The following is a 15,476-nucleotide window of genomic DNA, read 5'->3' on the forward strand; positions in this document are numbered from 1 at the left end:
CAGTTTTTAATTTTTGAAAGGGTTTTTTTTTTACTGTAAAGGTTTTAGGGTGGTTTTTAAGAAATGACTGTATTGTTTTATGTTGTTTCTAGTCGGTGTATGCTAAGGGCCATGGTGTGCTTCTTGAACGTGATGGTTTTAGTGTTCCCAAGTTCCGATTTATTTCTGGTTGGACGAGTTTTTTTGGTTTTATTTTTGGGGACAGGGGCATTTCTATGTTGGGTTTTTATGGGCACTATTTTTTTAATTTGGGTAGTGATATTTTTTAGTATTTTAATAGTTTAGATTTTTAATTTTTATGCTTTTAATGATTTTTTTTAAATTTCTGAGAACTTTTATAGATGATTGGTTATTAGTTGTGAGTTAGCATAAAGGTAGAGCTTTGGGGGCTTTTTGTAGTAATGTTTAGAGTCAGTAGTGCAGTTTTGAATTGACTGAGTTGGTTTGGGTTTTGGGGTGGTTTTTTTTGTTGTTTTTGGTTTTGGTTTTTTTGTTTGTTTGTTTGTTTGTTTGGGGGTTTTTTTTGGGTGTTTGTTTTTATTGGCAGTTATTTCATTTTAAGTGTGTATTTTGATTTTTTTCTGTTTTTGAGATACTGGTTTAGGAGGAAGTTTAGGATTAGGATGTGTAGAGGTTTTGGGCCAGTTCTAGTGGGGGTTTTAAATTTCATTTCTAGTTGGGGCTCTTTGAGTTTTTAGCAGGGTTAAATGTTGTGGGATCTCTGTTCTGCTAGCAATAGAAACGGGTTTTGTTTGGATACGCTGCGACGGGATGAGCGCGCGCTGCGCACCGGTGCTGACCGAGGGGCAGCGTTTCTGTGGTCCTGATTTGCTAGGTAAGTGATCTTGTATGGTTTGATCCATAGTTTAAAATAAAAACAACTATAAACTTAAAAATAAATCTAATAGGATAGTGGGGAACATAAATATAGAAAACAAATAGATAAATATATAAACCTATAGTATAATGTATTATTGTAACATTGTAATCGATGAAAATTTTAGTCTATGATATAAATGCAGGAACATATAAAAATAGACTGTAAAGATAAAATGTTTCAATGTAATTAAAATAAATTGGGGGTTTTTTGGTTTTTATTGTGCTATAGGTTTGGGTTTTCATAGATAATATAAAAATGTCAATTCACACTTATAATATGTATACCAATACTTATAAATACTTGATATAAATAAATATTAGTAAAAGAAATATCTAATAGAAAAATGATCTATCTATTATTATATTAATAGGTAATCTCATATATATAATATCGATAAGTATAATAAATAACAATTTTAAATAGAATGATGAGAAATAAAATAATTTTTAAAGTTTAAATATGATTTAAATCAAGGGGTGTCTTTGGTTTTTATTGGGTGTGAGGCAGGGTTTTCATTTCAAATAATGTAAGTATTTTAGAAATGTATATCTAAATATAGAAATGTATAATAAATAGATAAAGATATATAACTGTAATTAAAATATAAATATAAACATATGTAAGTAATATGAAGAGATGTAATATAGAATATAAGTAACATTAAATGGCAATATAAATTATAAATATCATTGTGAGTATAAATATGTAAAAATTTTTTAAGAAATTTAAATACAGTTGAAAACAAAGGAATTTATTTGGCTTTTTCTGGGGTAGATGCAGGGGGGCTATTCTAAATAACGTCAGTGTTACAGAATGTATAAATAAATCTAAGCAGTGGAATACATGTAAAATAGAATATAAATTTATATATAATTGAAATTTACAATTACAAAGGTATAAATATTAGACAACAATATACGTTATAAATAGAAATGGGAATATAAGTATGAAAAATGATAAAAATAAAGTCTATTTAAATATTGTTTAAAAGAAAGGTTGTGGGTTTTTCTCAGCTTTGTTGGGGGTAGAGGCAGGAGATTTATTTTAAATAATAGAAGTGTTACAGAAGTAAAAATCTAAACCAGAAATATATAATCAATCTATAAAGATATATAAATGAACGGAAGTAATAGCAATAGATGTAATATAGAATATGAATTTTTTTAGAAATAGAAGTGTATACATGAATAGAGATCAATATTCATTTTACATCTGAATATGAATATGAAAGAATATTTTGAAAAAAAAATTTAAAACTATTTCAATATTTTTTTAAAGATATTGTCAGGTGGTTTTGGGGGTTTTTTTGGGTTTTGTTTTTTTGTTGTTGTTGTTTTTGTTTTTTAATCCTGTTGGGTTAGAGGCAGAGGACTTGTTTTTTCGGGGTTGTTTTTTGGCATTTATTTCGGAGGAGTTTTTGGCGGGGCTCGCCCCCGTTCTTTTTTGCCGCCTTCCCTGCCCGCTGCCCCCGGCTGGGGTGTGCGGCAGTGCTGCCACCCTGTGGGCAGAGCGCGGTACTGCAGCGGCGCAGCGGCAGGCAGCCGCCAGGCCGCCATGTTGGGAGTGGCGTCCCGCGGGTGTCCCGGACTCGCTTGACCTTCTCGATATGGAGGCGAAAAGGGTGGGCGTATCGAAGGCCCCCGGTCCGTCTAACCGAACTGCCTGTACGGAAACCCGACGCCACGGCGGCGCCGGTGGGATTTTCTGCGGCGTTTCGAGTGCCGCGGACGCGGGCTGTGCGGTCAGCGGCGCGGCGGGCGGGCGTATTTGGGCGGGTTTCCGACAGGCATCTGCGAAAACGCCTATCTCTGCTGCGGGTCCTGTCGGGGCCGCCATGCTGGGAGTGGCGGGTCGCCGGTGTCGCGGACTCGCTTGACCTTCTCGATATGGCGGCGAAAAGGGCGGGCAAATCGAAGGCCCCCGGTCCGTCTAACCGAACTGCCTGTACGGAAACCCGACGCCACGGCGGCGCCGGTGGGATTTTCTGCGGCGTTTCGAGTGCCGCGGACGCGGGCTGTGCGGTCAGCGGCGCGGCGGGCGGGCGTATTTCGGCGGGTTTCCGACAGGCATCTGCGAAAACGCCTATCTCTGCTGCGGGTCCTGTCGCGGCCGCCATGCTGGGAGTGGCGGGTCGCCGGTGTCGCGGACTCGCTTGACCTTCTCGATATGGCGGCAAAAAAGCGCGGGCAACTCGAAGGCCCCCGGTCCGTCTAACCGAACTGCCTGTACGGAAACCCGACGCCACGGCGGCGCCGGTGGGATTTTCTGCGGCGTTTCGAGTGCCGCGGACGCGGGCTGTGCGGTCAGCGGCGCGGCGGGCGGGCGTATTTGGGCGGGTTTCCGACAGGCATCTGCGAAAACGCCTATCTCTGCTGCGGGTCCTGTCGCGGCCGCCATGCTGGGAGTGGCGGGTCGCCGGTGTCGCGGACTCGCTTGACCTTCTCGATATGGCGGCGAAAAGGGCGGGCGTATCGAAGGCCCCCGGTCCGTCTAACCGAACTGCCTGTACGGAAACCCGACGCCACGGCGGCGCCGGTGGGATTTTCTGCGGCGTTTCGAGTGCCGCGGACGCGGGCTGTGCGGTCAGCGGCGCGGCGGGCGGGCGTATTTGGGCGGGTCTCCGACAGGCATCTGCGAAAACGCCTATCTCTGCTGCGGGTCCTGTCGCGGCCGCCATGCTGGGAGTGGCGAGTCGCCGGTGTCGCGGACTCGCTTGACCTTCTCGATATGGCGGCGAAAAGGGCGGGCAACTCGAAGGCCTCCGGTCCGTCTAACCGAACTGCCTGTACGGAAACCCGACGCCACGGCGGCGCCGGTGGGATTTTCTGCGGCGTTTCGAGTGCCGCGGACGCGGGCTGTGCGGTCAGCGGCGCGGCGGGCGGGCGTATTTGGGCGGGTCTCCGACAGGCATCTGCGAAAACGCCTATCTCTGCTGCGGGTCCTGTCGCGGCCGCCATGCTGGGAGTGGCGGGTCGCCGGTGTCGCGGACTCGCTTGACCTTCTCGATATGGCGGCGAAAAGGGCGGGCGTATCGAAGGCCCCCGGTCCGTCTAACCGAACTGCCTGTACGGAAACCCGACGCCACGGCGGCGCCGGTGGGATTTTCTGCGGCGTTTCGAGTGCCGCGGACGCGGGCTGTGCGGTCAGCGGCGCGGCGGGCGGGCGTATTTGGGCGGATCTCCGACAGGCATCTGCGAAAACGCCTATCTCTGCTGCGGGTCCTGTCGCGGCCGCCATGTTGGGAGTGGCAGGTCGCCGGTGTCGCGGACTCGCTTGACCTTTTCGATATGGCGGCAAAAAAGCGCGGGCAACTCGAAGGCCCCCGGTCCGTCTAACCGAGTTGCCTGTACGGAAACCCGACGCTACGGCGGCGCCGGTGGGATTTTCTGCGGCGTTTCGAGTGCCGCGGACGCGGGCTGTGCGGTCAGCGGCGCGGCGGGCGGGCGTATTTGGGCGGGTTTCCGACAGGCACCTGCGAAAACGCCTATCTCTGCTGCGGGTCCTGTCGCGGCCGCCATGTTGGGAGTGGCGGGTCGCCGATGTCGCGGACTCGCTTGACCTTCTCAATGTGGCGGCGAAAAGGGCGGGCGTATCGAAGGCCTCGTCCCCGGTTAGTCTGCCGCCTTGTGGACAGAGAGTGGTATTGCAGAGCCCGCGTCAGCGCCCTGCCCCTCTCCAGCCGGTGGAACAGACTGCAAAAAGGCCGGTAAGATGATATATATCTATGCAGAGACATATAAACATAGATTGTAAATATAGAAACGTGAAATTGTAGTTTAAAATAAATTGTGGAATGTTTGGATTTTATTAGGTTATTGGCTGGGGTTATCTTAAAATAATATATATATAAAGAAGATAAAAATAGCAATCCAACTATTCAAATATATATTATGCATACCGATACCTAGAAACATTTAATATAAATAATAATAAGGAATAAAACTACCCAATATAAAAATAATTTTTTATTGTTATAATAAAAGGTCTTCTCTATAATATATATAATATCTATAAATAGAAAAAAAAATTACAGAAGTAGTAGTTGTGAATATAGTTATGAATAATCAAATTATTTTAAAATCTTTAATATGGTGTAAATAAAGGGGGTCTTTGGTTTTTATTTGGTTAGAGGAAGGTAGTCTATTTTTATTAAGAGAAGTAATCTAGGAATGTATATCTAAATATAGAAATATATGAAATATGTAAAAATATATATAAATAGCACTAAATTAGAAATTTAATTTTAAATATAAATATAGGAAAGTAATCGAAGAGATGTAATATAGACTATAAATAACATTATAGGGCAATAAAAATTGTAAATTTAAATGTCACTATAAATATGAAGAATATAAATATAAAAATATATCAATATAATTTAAAAGAAAGGGCTTTTTTTGTTTCCATTTGGTTAGGGGCAGGGTTTTTACTTTAAATAATATGATTATAGGTAGTATTGTTCTATATTTTGAAATATAGAAATATGTAATCAATATATTAATATAGATATAGAAACACAATATATACATAAATATAAATAATGGGAAGAGATGTAGTATAGAACACAAATAGCACCGTACATTAATATACATTTAAATGTAAATGTGGGTATAAATCTGAAAACCATAATCTAAAAAGCAAACTTAAATACACTTAAAAATAAACGGGTTGTTCTCGGCTTTTATTTGGGTAGAGGCAGGGTTGTTTTTTTAAATAATAGAAGTGCTACAGAAGTAAAAATCTTAAACAGAGATATGCAATGGATATACAAGCATATGTAGAAACATATTAAAAATATATATAAGTAATACGAGTGGATGTAATAAGGAATATAAATTTATAAATAAATAGAAAATATAAATCTATAAATAAATGTTATCCATAAATATACATTTTAAACTAAAATATAATATAAATATAGAAACATATCTATTTCAATATTGTTTACAAGAAGGAGTTGTGGGGTTTTTTTGGTACTTATTCGGCTAGAGGCAGGATTTTATTTTAAAGACTGTGAATATAGATATTATTGTTTTCTATTTCTAAATCTATACAAATATATAAACAAGATTTTAAAACATAGATCGAAATAGAAATATATAACTATATAAATAATAGGAAGACAGGTAATATAGAACACAAATAACACTACATATTATTAAAAATTAGAAATGTAAATGTGAGTATTAAGATGAAAAATATAATTTAAAAAAAAACTTTAAATACTGTTGAAAAGAAAGGGGTTCCTTTTGTTTTTTTTTTTTTTTTTGGGTAGAGGCAGGGGCTTCATTTGAAATAATATAATGTTTACAGAAGCAAAAAATCTTAACCAGAAATATATAATCAATAGATAAAAATATGTATAAAAACATAGAAATACATCTAAGGAATAGGAATAGATAAAATATAGAGTTTAAATTAATATCTAAATACAAATTAGAAAAATAAATTTATAAATCAACATAATACATCAATATACATGATAAATATAATTGTGAATACAAATATGAAACAATATTTTGAAAAAAAATGTAAAATATTTCAATATTTTTTTAAAGAAATTGTTGGTGGTTCAGTTGTATGGTGTTTTTTTTGGTTGTTTTTTTTTTTTTAAGCCTGTTGGGTTAGAGACAGGGGTGGGGTTTTTTTTGGGGGTTGTTTTTTGGCGTTTATTCCGGAGGAGTTTTTGGCGGGGCTCCGCCCTGTTCTTTTTCGCCGCCTTCCCTGCCCGCAGCCCCGAGGCGCGCGGCGGCCCCCGGCTGGGGTGGGCGGCAGTGCTGCCGCCCTGTGGGCAGAGCGCGGTACTGCAGCGGCGCAGCGGCAGGCAGCCGCCAGGCCGCCATGTTGGGAGTGGCATGCCGCGGGTGTCGCGGACTCGCTTGACCTTCTCGATATGGCGGCGAAAAAGCGCGGGCAACTCGAAGGCCCCCGGTCCGTTTAACCTGACTGCCTGTACGGCACCCCGACGCCACGGCGGCGCCGGTGGGATTTTCTGCGGCGTTTCGAGTGCCCCGGACGCGGGCTGTGCGGTCAGCGGCGCGGCGGGCGGGCGTATTTCGGCGGGTCTCTGACAGGCAGCAGGGTAAACGCCTATCTCTGCCGGGGTCCTTTCGCAGCCGTCGGCTTGGGGACGGCGTGTCGCGGACGCGCTTGACCTTCTCGAGATGGGGGGCGGAAGTCGCAGTCTCCGGTAAGTCTGCTGCCTTGGGGAGAGGCAGCGGTACCGCAGGCACCCCCCCGCCCCGAGCCAGCGCCCTGCCCCTCGCCGCTGGGTGCCGGGGAAGGCGGAGGGGCGGCGGGAGCGAGCGGCGGCCGGGTCGGTGTCTGTGAAGGGAGGGGTGACGGGCATTCCGGAGCGCAAAGGGACGCCGCGGCTGAGAAGAATGGCGGGGCGGGGCCGGTTTCGGCGGGCGGCGGAGGCGCGGTCGCAGCGCTCCGCGGGCCGGGGGCTGCGGGCGGGGGCGGGCGGGCGAGCGGCGTCGGAACAGGGCTGCGCCCCCCTGAGCCCCGTGCGCGCCCCGCTCCGGGCGGTGGAAGCGACCGCGTGCCCGAAAATCCCGCCGGGGCGGCGCAGGAGGCGGAGCGGGGTCCCGGCGCTCCCCGCCCTTTGTGCCGCCAGCTTGGGAAGGTGAGGCGAGTCCCCCGTCCCGTCCCGCCGCCTCCCTGTGCCGGTGAACTTGTGTGTGGCTTGGCAGGTCCGTGCCGGTTGCCGCGTCCTCGGTGGGCAGAGGGCTCTGGCCTTGGCCGGATGGGCTGGTGAGTACTGGATCAGTGGGGATGTGCTTTTATGTGTTTAGTGACCTTTACAGATTTATTCCCCAGGTTTTTTGAGTTCCTAGAATGATGGAATCATTCAGGTTGGAAGGGTCTCAACAGATCACCTCGTTCCAAGGCTGCTGCCGTGGGCAGGGACGTCTTTGCCTAGGCCAGCTTGCTCAGAGCCTCATCCCAGAGCACCAATGGACACTGAGAGGCGTGGGGCAGGCACAGCATCTCCGAGCAGCCTGTGCCAGCCAGGTGCCAGAGGAGGAAGAAAGCCTTTCCCAGCCGGAGCAGAGGCCGCCGCAGCTCCGTGTAGCCTTGTGTCACCGAGCGTGTGAGACGGAAAGGCCCTTGCCACGGAGGGATAGCAGCACGGAGAGATCTTTTTCGGGTAAAGCAGAGCAATGGAACGCCACAGTAGCCTTCAGTTCTTCCAGCAGGTTTGGGAAGGGACTTGAAGAAGGGGAGCGGAGCTGGCCGGGCGCCTGCCAGCTCTGCAGGCAGTGGGACGGAGAAGCTGCACTGATCTGTCTTCTTGCCTGAGTCTTTAGAAATGAGGCACTTTTCTGCAGCTCCTTTTCAAGCGTTACACGAAAGTTCCCCCTAGAAGTCCGAAGGGAGCTGTTTTCTTAGCAGAAGGAAGTCAGGAAGAGGCAAAGCAGGCAAAGACATCAGATAAGCCTGGGTCAAAAACTTGGCTAACCTATTTCTCCCCCTTCCTCCCAACAGCCGGTTTTGGAGCGCTCTGCAGAGATCTGCGTGGGAGGAAAAGCAGAGCCGGTCACTGAGAAGTGACGGGTGAGCTGCGGTGAGGATGCTGCTCCCCCTGCCTTGGTGCGGGACCTCCTGAGCTCCCCTTCCCGTGGTGGCAGCGTTTCTCCTCTCATCCAGCCAAGCCAGACACCTCCGAGGTCACGAGCGGGGAAGGTTTAAGTTCCGAGATCTCCCCGGTAAGAAGCGACAGGACAAGAGGAAATGGCCTCAAGCTGCAGCAGGGAAGGCTCAGGTTGGATTCGAGGAACAATTCCTTCACTGACAGGGTGGTCAGGCACGGGAGCAGGCTGGGCGGGGAAGCCCCCATCCCCGGAGACATTTAAAGGATGTCAAGATGTGGTTTAGGGACCTGATTTGGGAGGGGCTCGGCAGTGCCGGGGCAGCAGCTGGGCTGATGACCTCAGAGGGCTTTTCCAACCCGAAGGATCCTATGGTTCTGGAAAGCCTTGACTGCCCTGGCTCTACCACAGCCTCTGGATGCTGACAGAGTGAGGCTGGTCATAGGCCTTGGAGGTCCCTGTCCCCCAGGGAGGGGACAAGGCAGTGTCACCTGCAGGGAGGGTCTCCTCCTCAGAGAGCAGTCAGTGGCTCCATCCCTGCCCGGGGCTCTGTGTGCAGCCTCAGGGTGGACACCTGCCCTCAGGTTTCCCTCCGGGCATCCGGGAAGAGAACCGGGTCCATCCGTGTGACAGCTCCAGGGCTTGCAGGCTTTGGGACTTTGCAGGTGTGTGCCTCGTGACAAGGTGGCAGGGACGTGGCACTGCCTGGCAACGCCCCCGGCCTCGGATCCTTGCTGCTTTCTTCCTTATCCCATAGGGATTTACCAGCAATCCTGTGTCTTTTCTTTAAAACCGTCCTTGGGATAGCTCAAAGAGAGGGTAATTGGTCATTTCAAAGCCTACGTGTTTTACCCGTTGGCACTCAAGAGAAAAGACAGAAAGCTGCTTTGCATCCTTCTGCCTGGGAGTCACTGTGACACGGGGAGGTGAGGAGGGGGCTGGCCCGGGTCAGTCTCTGCTGAGCCTCAGCCCTGGCTGCTCCTGCTTCCAGGGTGAACCCAAAAGCTGTCATGATCAAAAGAGCAGGCAGCCCCTCTGTCCTGAGTCACAGGGGCCATTTCTTCCTAAGTGACTCAGGATGGGAAATCATTCTTGGAGCTTCAAAAGAAAGAAAGAAAGAAAGAAAGAAAAAAGCCGTACGTACGTTTATAAGTGTGTCTATATACACATACATTTCCTTCAATGAAGAAGAAAATCTCAGAAATATCATGTCACGTCTGGCTTCCTAGAGAAGACCCTTAACTCTGGGCTTCTGCAAGCAAATGCCTGTGCATTTCTAGGACCATTTCCCTTCTTTTTGTGCCTCCCACAGTAATCCTCTCCCCTTCCCCATGGCAAGAAGAGTTTGGTGATTTTGCTGCCCTGCTCTCTCCGGGGTGTCGCAGGCTGTGTGGCAGGGAGTGAAGCCTTTGTCGCTGCTCATCAGACCTTTTCCTACAGAATTCTAGCAGCAGGGATAAAATTAGATTAGACTTGTGTTACTGAGCTGTCAAGTGGAGCAGGTAACATTAGGAAAGCGTTGTTTCTGAGCTGCTGTTCAGTAGAACGTGTTTCCCCTTTCCAGCACAATGCCCCCACCCAGGAAGGGATTTTTTGTGGGTCAGCCAGATGTGCTGCTGCCTCCCACTGAGGCTCTGAGATGCAGCTGAGTTTGCATTCCAGTGCATTGGAACAGAGGGTCATCAGAAGTTTTCTCAGCTGCCTAAGGCACAGCCCCGTGGAATCGAGTGAGCCTGAGCTCCTGCGTGCTTGCTGTGAGCCTTGAGATGAGTGTGCACCGTCGCAGGCTTGCAATTTCTTGAAGTGCACTAAGGGAACCAGCTCTGGGTTGGGAGGGAGGGAGGGAGATGCTCTCTATAACACGTGCCAGTTGGTCTGTGAAACTCATCCTGGCAGGACAGCATGAAGACTGTGTGAGAAGACACGGAGTGACACGGAGAATCTGACAGGAGCATCCAGAGGACAAGTGCACGAGTTTTGCTTTTTGCTTGGATTCAAACTCGGAAGTTGTAAGGAATTTTGGAAGGAGATGGGATGTTTCAGAAGAAGAGGAAGGAGGAGAAGAAGAAGTTCTTACAGTCCTGGCAACATCTTTTGTTCTAGCTAATAGAAGAAAAAATTAAAAAAAAAAAAAAAAGTGTGGTTTTTTTTTTTCCTTCAATAATATATTCATTGGTGGTGTATGCTGTGTTATTTTCTATTTTGGTATTATGAACTCTGTGCAATTTGTTTTTTGAGTCAAGCTGACTCTATGGATGGCTTGGTTTGTATTTGAGGTAGGATTAATTTCAGGAGGTTTCTGTAATAGACTTCTGGTACGTATTACTGGGATTTTGGTGTTGTTGATTGCGTGTGTAAACGTAGAGATTTGGTAGGGCTAGCTCGGGTGCTGGAGTTTTGGGTGGTAATTGATTAGATGGCTTTTGTTAGATGCAGTTTTTAATTTTTGAAAGGGTTTTTTTTACTGTAAAGGTTTTAGGGTGGTTTTTAAGAAATGACTGTATTGTTTTATGTTGTTTCTAGTCGGTGTATGATAAGGGCCATGGTGTGCTTCTTGAACGTGATGGTTTTAGTGTTCCCGAGTTCCGATTTATTTGTGTTGGACGAGTTTTTTTGGTTTTATTTTTGGGGACAGGGGCATTTCTATGTTGGGTTTTTATAGGCAATATTTTTTTAATTTGGGTAGTGATATTTTTTAGTATTTTAATAGTTTAGATTTTTAATTTTTATGCTTTTAATGATTTTTTTTTAATTTCTGAGAACTTTTATAGATGATTGGTTATTACTTCTGAGTTAGCATAAAGGTAGAGCTTTGGGGGCTTTTTGTAGTAATGTTTAGAGTCAGTAGTGCAGTTTTGAATTGACTGAGTTGGTTTGGGTGTTTAGGTTTTGGGGTGGGTTTTTTTGTTGGTTTTGGTTTGTTTTTTTTTTTTTTTTTTTTGTTTGTTTGTTTGTTTGGGGGGTTTTTTTGGGTGTTTGTTTTTATTGGCAGTTATTTCATTTTAAGTGTGTATTTTGATTTTTTTCTGTTTTTGAGATACTGGTTTAGGAGGAAGTTTAGGATTAGGATGTGTAGAGGTTTTGGGCCAGTTCTAGTGGGGGTTTTAAATTTCATTTCTAGTTGGGGCTCTTTGAGTTTTTAGCAGGGTTAAATGTTGTGGGATCTCTGTTCTGCTAGCAATAGAAACGGGTTTTGTTTGGATACGCTGCGACGGGATGAGCGCGCGCTGCGCACCGGTGCTGACCGAGGGGCAGCGTTTCTGTGGTCCTGATTTGCTAGGTAAGTGATCTTGTATGGTTTGATCCATAGTTTAAAATAAAAACAACTATAAACTTAAAAATAAATATAATAGGATAGTGGTGAACATAAATATAGAAAACAAATAGATAAATATATAAACCTATAGTGTAATGTATTATTGTAACATTGTAATCGATGAAAATTTTAGTCTATGATATAAATGCAGGAATATACAAAAATAGATTGTAAAGATAAAATGTTACAATGCAGTCAAACTGGGGAATTTTTGGTTTTTATTGGGTTATAGGTTTGGGTTTTTATAGATAATATAAAAATATCAATTCACACATATAATATATATACCAATACTTATAAATACTTGATATAAATAAATATTAGTAAAAGAAATATCTAATAGAAAAATAATATATTATTATATTAATAGGTAATCTCTCTAATATATATATATAATATCGATAAGTATAATAAATAAAAATTATTTTTAAAGTTTAAATATTATTTAAATAAAGGGGTATCTTTGGTTTTTACTTGGTGTGAGGCAGGGTTTTCATTTCAAATAATATAAGTATTATAGAAATGTATATCTGAAGATAGAAACAGATAATAAATATGTAAAGATATATAACTAACTAAAGTATAAATGTAAATATAAATAAATGTAAGTAATATGAAGAGATGTAATATAGAATATAAATAACATTAAATGGCAATATAAATTATAAATATCATTGTGAGTATAAATATGTAAAAATTTTTTTAAAAATTTAAATACAGTTGAAAGCAAAGGAGTTCTATTTGGCTTTTTTTTGGGTAGATGCAGGGGGGTTATTCTAAATAACGTCAGTGTTACAGAATATATAAATAAATCTAAGCAGTGGAATACATGTAAAATAGAATATAAATTTATATATAATTGAAATTTATAATTTTAAATTTATAAATATTAGACAACAATATACATTATAAATAGAAATGGGAATATAAATATGAAAATTATAGAAATAAAATCTATTTAAATATTGTTTAAAAGAAAGGTTGGGGGTTTTTCTCAGCTTTTATTGGGGTAGAGGCAGTAGATTTATTTTAAATAATAAAAGTGTTACAGAAGTAAAAATCTAAACCAGAAATATATAATTAATTTATAAAGATATATAAATAAATGGAAGTAATAGGAATAGATGTAATATAGAATATAAATTGATTTAGAAATAGAAATGTATACATAAATAGAGATCAATATTCATTATAAATGTGAATATGAATATGAAAGAATATTTTGAAAAAAAATTTTAAAAATATTTCAATACTTTTTTTTTTAAAATATATTATCAGGTGGTTTGGGGGCTTTTTGGGGGTTTTTGTTGTTGTTGTTGGTTTTGTTTTTTAATCCTGTTGGGTTAGAGGCAGAGGACTTGTTTTTTCGGGGTTGTTTTGTTGGCATTTATTTCGGAGGAGTTTTTGCGGGGCTCGCCCCTGTTGTTTTTTGCCGCCGTCCCTGCCCGCTGCCCCCGGCTGGGGTGTGCGGCAGTGCTGCCACCCTGTGGGCAGAGCGCGGTACTGCAGCGGCGCAGCGGCAGGCAGCCGCGAGGCCGCCATGTCGGGAGTGGCGTGCCCCGGGTGTCCCGGACTCTCTTGACCTTCTCAAGATGGCGGCGAAAAGCACGGGCAAATTGAAGCCCTCTTGGTCCGTTTAACCGGAATGCCTGATCCAAAGCCCGACGCCGGCGCGGCTCGGACGAGATTTTCTGTGGCGTTTCAAGTGTCCCGGACGCGGGCTGGGTGGTCAGAGGCGCGGCAGTCTTGCGTTATTCGGCGGGACTCTGACAGGCATCTGCGAAAACGCCTCTCTCTGCCGAGGCGGGGTGGGGTGGGGGGTCCTCTCGTTGCCGCCATGTTAGATGTGGCGTGCCCCGGATGTCCCGGACTCTATTGACCTTCTCAACATGGCGGCGAAAAGCGCGGGCAAATTGAAGCCCTCTGGGTTTGTCTAACTAGATTGCCTGATCAAAATCCGGACGCCAGCGCGGCTCGGGCGAAATTTTCTGTGGCCTTTCAAGTGCTCCGCACGCGGGCTGTGTGGTCAGTGGCGCGGCACGCTGGCGTAATTTGCCGGGACTCTGACAGGCATCTGCAAAAACGCCTCTCTCTGCCGGGGTCCTCTCGCGGCCGCCATGTTAGGTGTGGCATGTCACGGGTGTCGCGGAATCTTATGACCTTTTCAAAATGGCGGCGAAAAGCGCGGGCAAATTGAAGCCCTCTGGGTTTGTCTAACCCGATTGCCTGATCAGAACTCCGATGCCGGCGCGGCTCGAACGGGATTTTCTCTGGCGTTTCAAGTGTCCTGGACGCGGGCCGTGTGGTCAGTGCGCGGCTGGCTGTCGTGATTTGGCGGGACTCTGACAGGCATCTGCAAAAACGCCTCTCTCTGCCGGGGGGGTCCTCTTTTTGCCGCCATATTGAGTGTGGCGTGTCGCGGGTGTCGCGGACTCTCTTGACCTTCTCAAGATGGCGGCAAAAAGCGCGGGCAAAGTGAAGCCCTCTGGGTTTGTCTAACCGGATTGCCTGATCAAAACCCCAATGCCGGCGCGGCTCGGGCGATAATTTCTGTGGCGTTTCAAGTGTCCCGGACGCGGGCTCTGTGGTCAGTGGCGCGGCAGGCTTGCGTAATTTGGCGGGACTCTGACAGGCATCTGCAAAAACGCCTCTCTCTGCCGGGGTCCTCTCGCGGCCGCCATATTGAGTGTGGCGCGTCGCGTGTGTCCCGGACTCTTTTGACCTTCTCAAAATGGTGGGGCACTGTGTTTGCAGTGCGCCGGGGCAGACGGCAGGGGGCGCTGTTCCTGCAGTATACTGGGGCAGACGGCAGGGGGCGCTGTGCCTGCAGTGCGCCGGGGCAGACGGCAGGGGGCGCTGCGCGGGCTCGCAGGAGGGGTCCGGGGCGGAACTTAGGGGCGGTGGCAGCAGCGAGGTTTTTGTTACGGGTGGGCTTGATGGTGACCCGTAGCTGTGGGAATGGATTGCCTGTTTATGTATCTGTATAATCGTGATGCAATTGCCTCTTTTTTGTGCCATTATTTGACTGGGAATGTAGATGGGAGTGCTGATGATGGGGTTAATGGATATTGCTCTTTGTTGCCGACAGCTGGAGCACTAATTGGTGCCCTATAAAGTATATATGAAAAGGAATAAAAGCTATATGTCTGGTGCAGCATTAGAAAAGTTCAGGTTCCTAGGGAGTAAATAGTTTTCTTTAAATCATTCGAGTTTGGGGCTTTTTTCAATCCCAGGTAGCCTGAAAATTTGTACTGCTGTTTTTTTATTCTAAAGTTTGAAAGGAAAATAAAATTAGAAATACAGGGGAAAGAGAGAGAAAGAAAAAGAAATAGAGAGTGAGAGAAATAGAGAGAGTGTGAGAAAAATAGAGAGAGAGAGAAAGAGAGAGTGTGAGAAAAATAGAGAGAGAGAGAGAGTGTGAGAAAAATAGAGAGAGAGAGAGAGTGTGAGAAAAATAGAGAGAGAGAGAGAGAGTGTGAGAAAAATAGAGAGAGAGAGAGAGTGTGAGAAAAATAGAGAGAGAGAGAGAGAGTGTGAGAAAAATAGAGAGAGAGAAAGTGTGAGAAAAATAGAGAGAGAGAAAGAGAGAGTGTGAGAAAAATAGAGAGAGAGAAAGAGAGAGCGTGAGAAAAATAGAGAGAGAGAGAAAGAGAGAGCGTGAGAAAAATAGAGAGAGAGAAAGAGA

General features: G+C 45.1%; 1 long non-coding RNA gene across 3 annotated transcripts; it reads left to right on the top strand.

The window, feature by feature from the left end:
* The first annotated feature begins 7,099 nt into the window (after positions 1–7,099).
* On the top strand, positions 7,100–10,575 carry LOC311153120. 3 transcript variants are annotated; one of them, XR_014616120.1, is made up of 4 exons: positions 7,100–8,033; positions 8,372–8,450; positions 8,534–8,648; positions 10,372–10,575. It is a non-coding gene; the product is annotated as an uncharacterized lncRNA (long non-coding RNA). The 3 variants fall into 3 exon arrangements; XR_014616121.1 differs by having other exon boundaries at positions 8,372–8,440; XR_014616119.1 differs by having other exon boundaries at positions 8,372–8,648.
* Positions 10,576–15,476: the final 4,901 nt, after the last annotated feature.

Source organism: Fringilla coelebs, assembly GCF_963513975.1.
Source record: "Fringilla coelebs genome assembly, chromosome: 4".
Taxonomy (NCBI): Eukaryota; Metazoa; Chordata; class Aves; order Passeriformes; family Fringillidae; genus Fringilla; species Fringilla coelebs.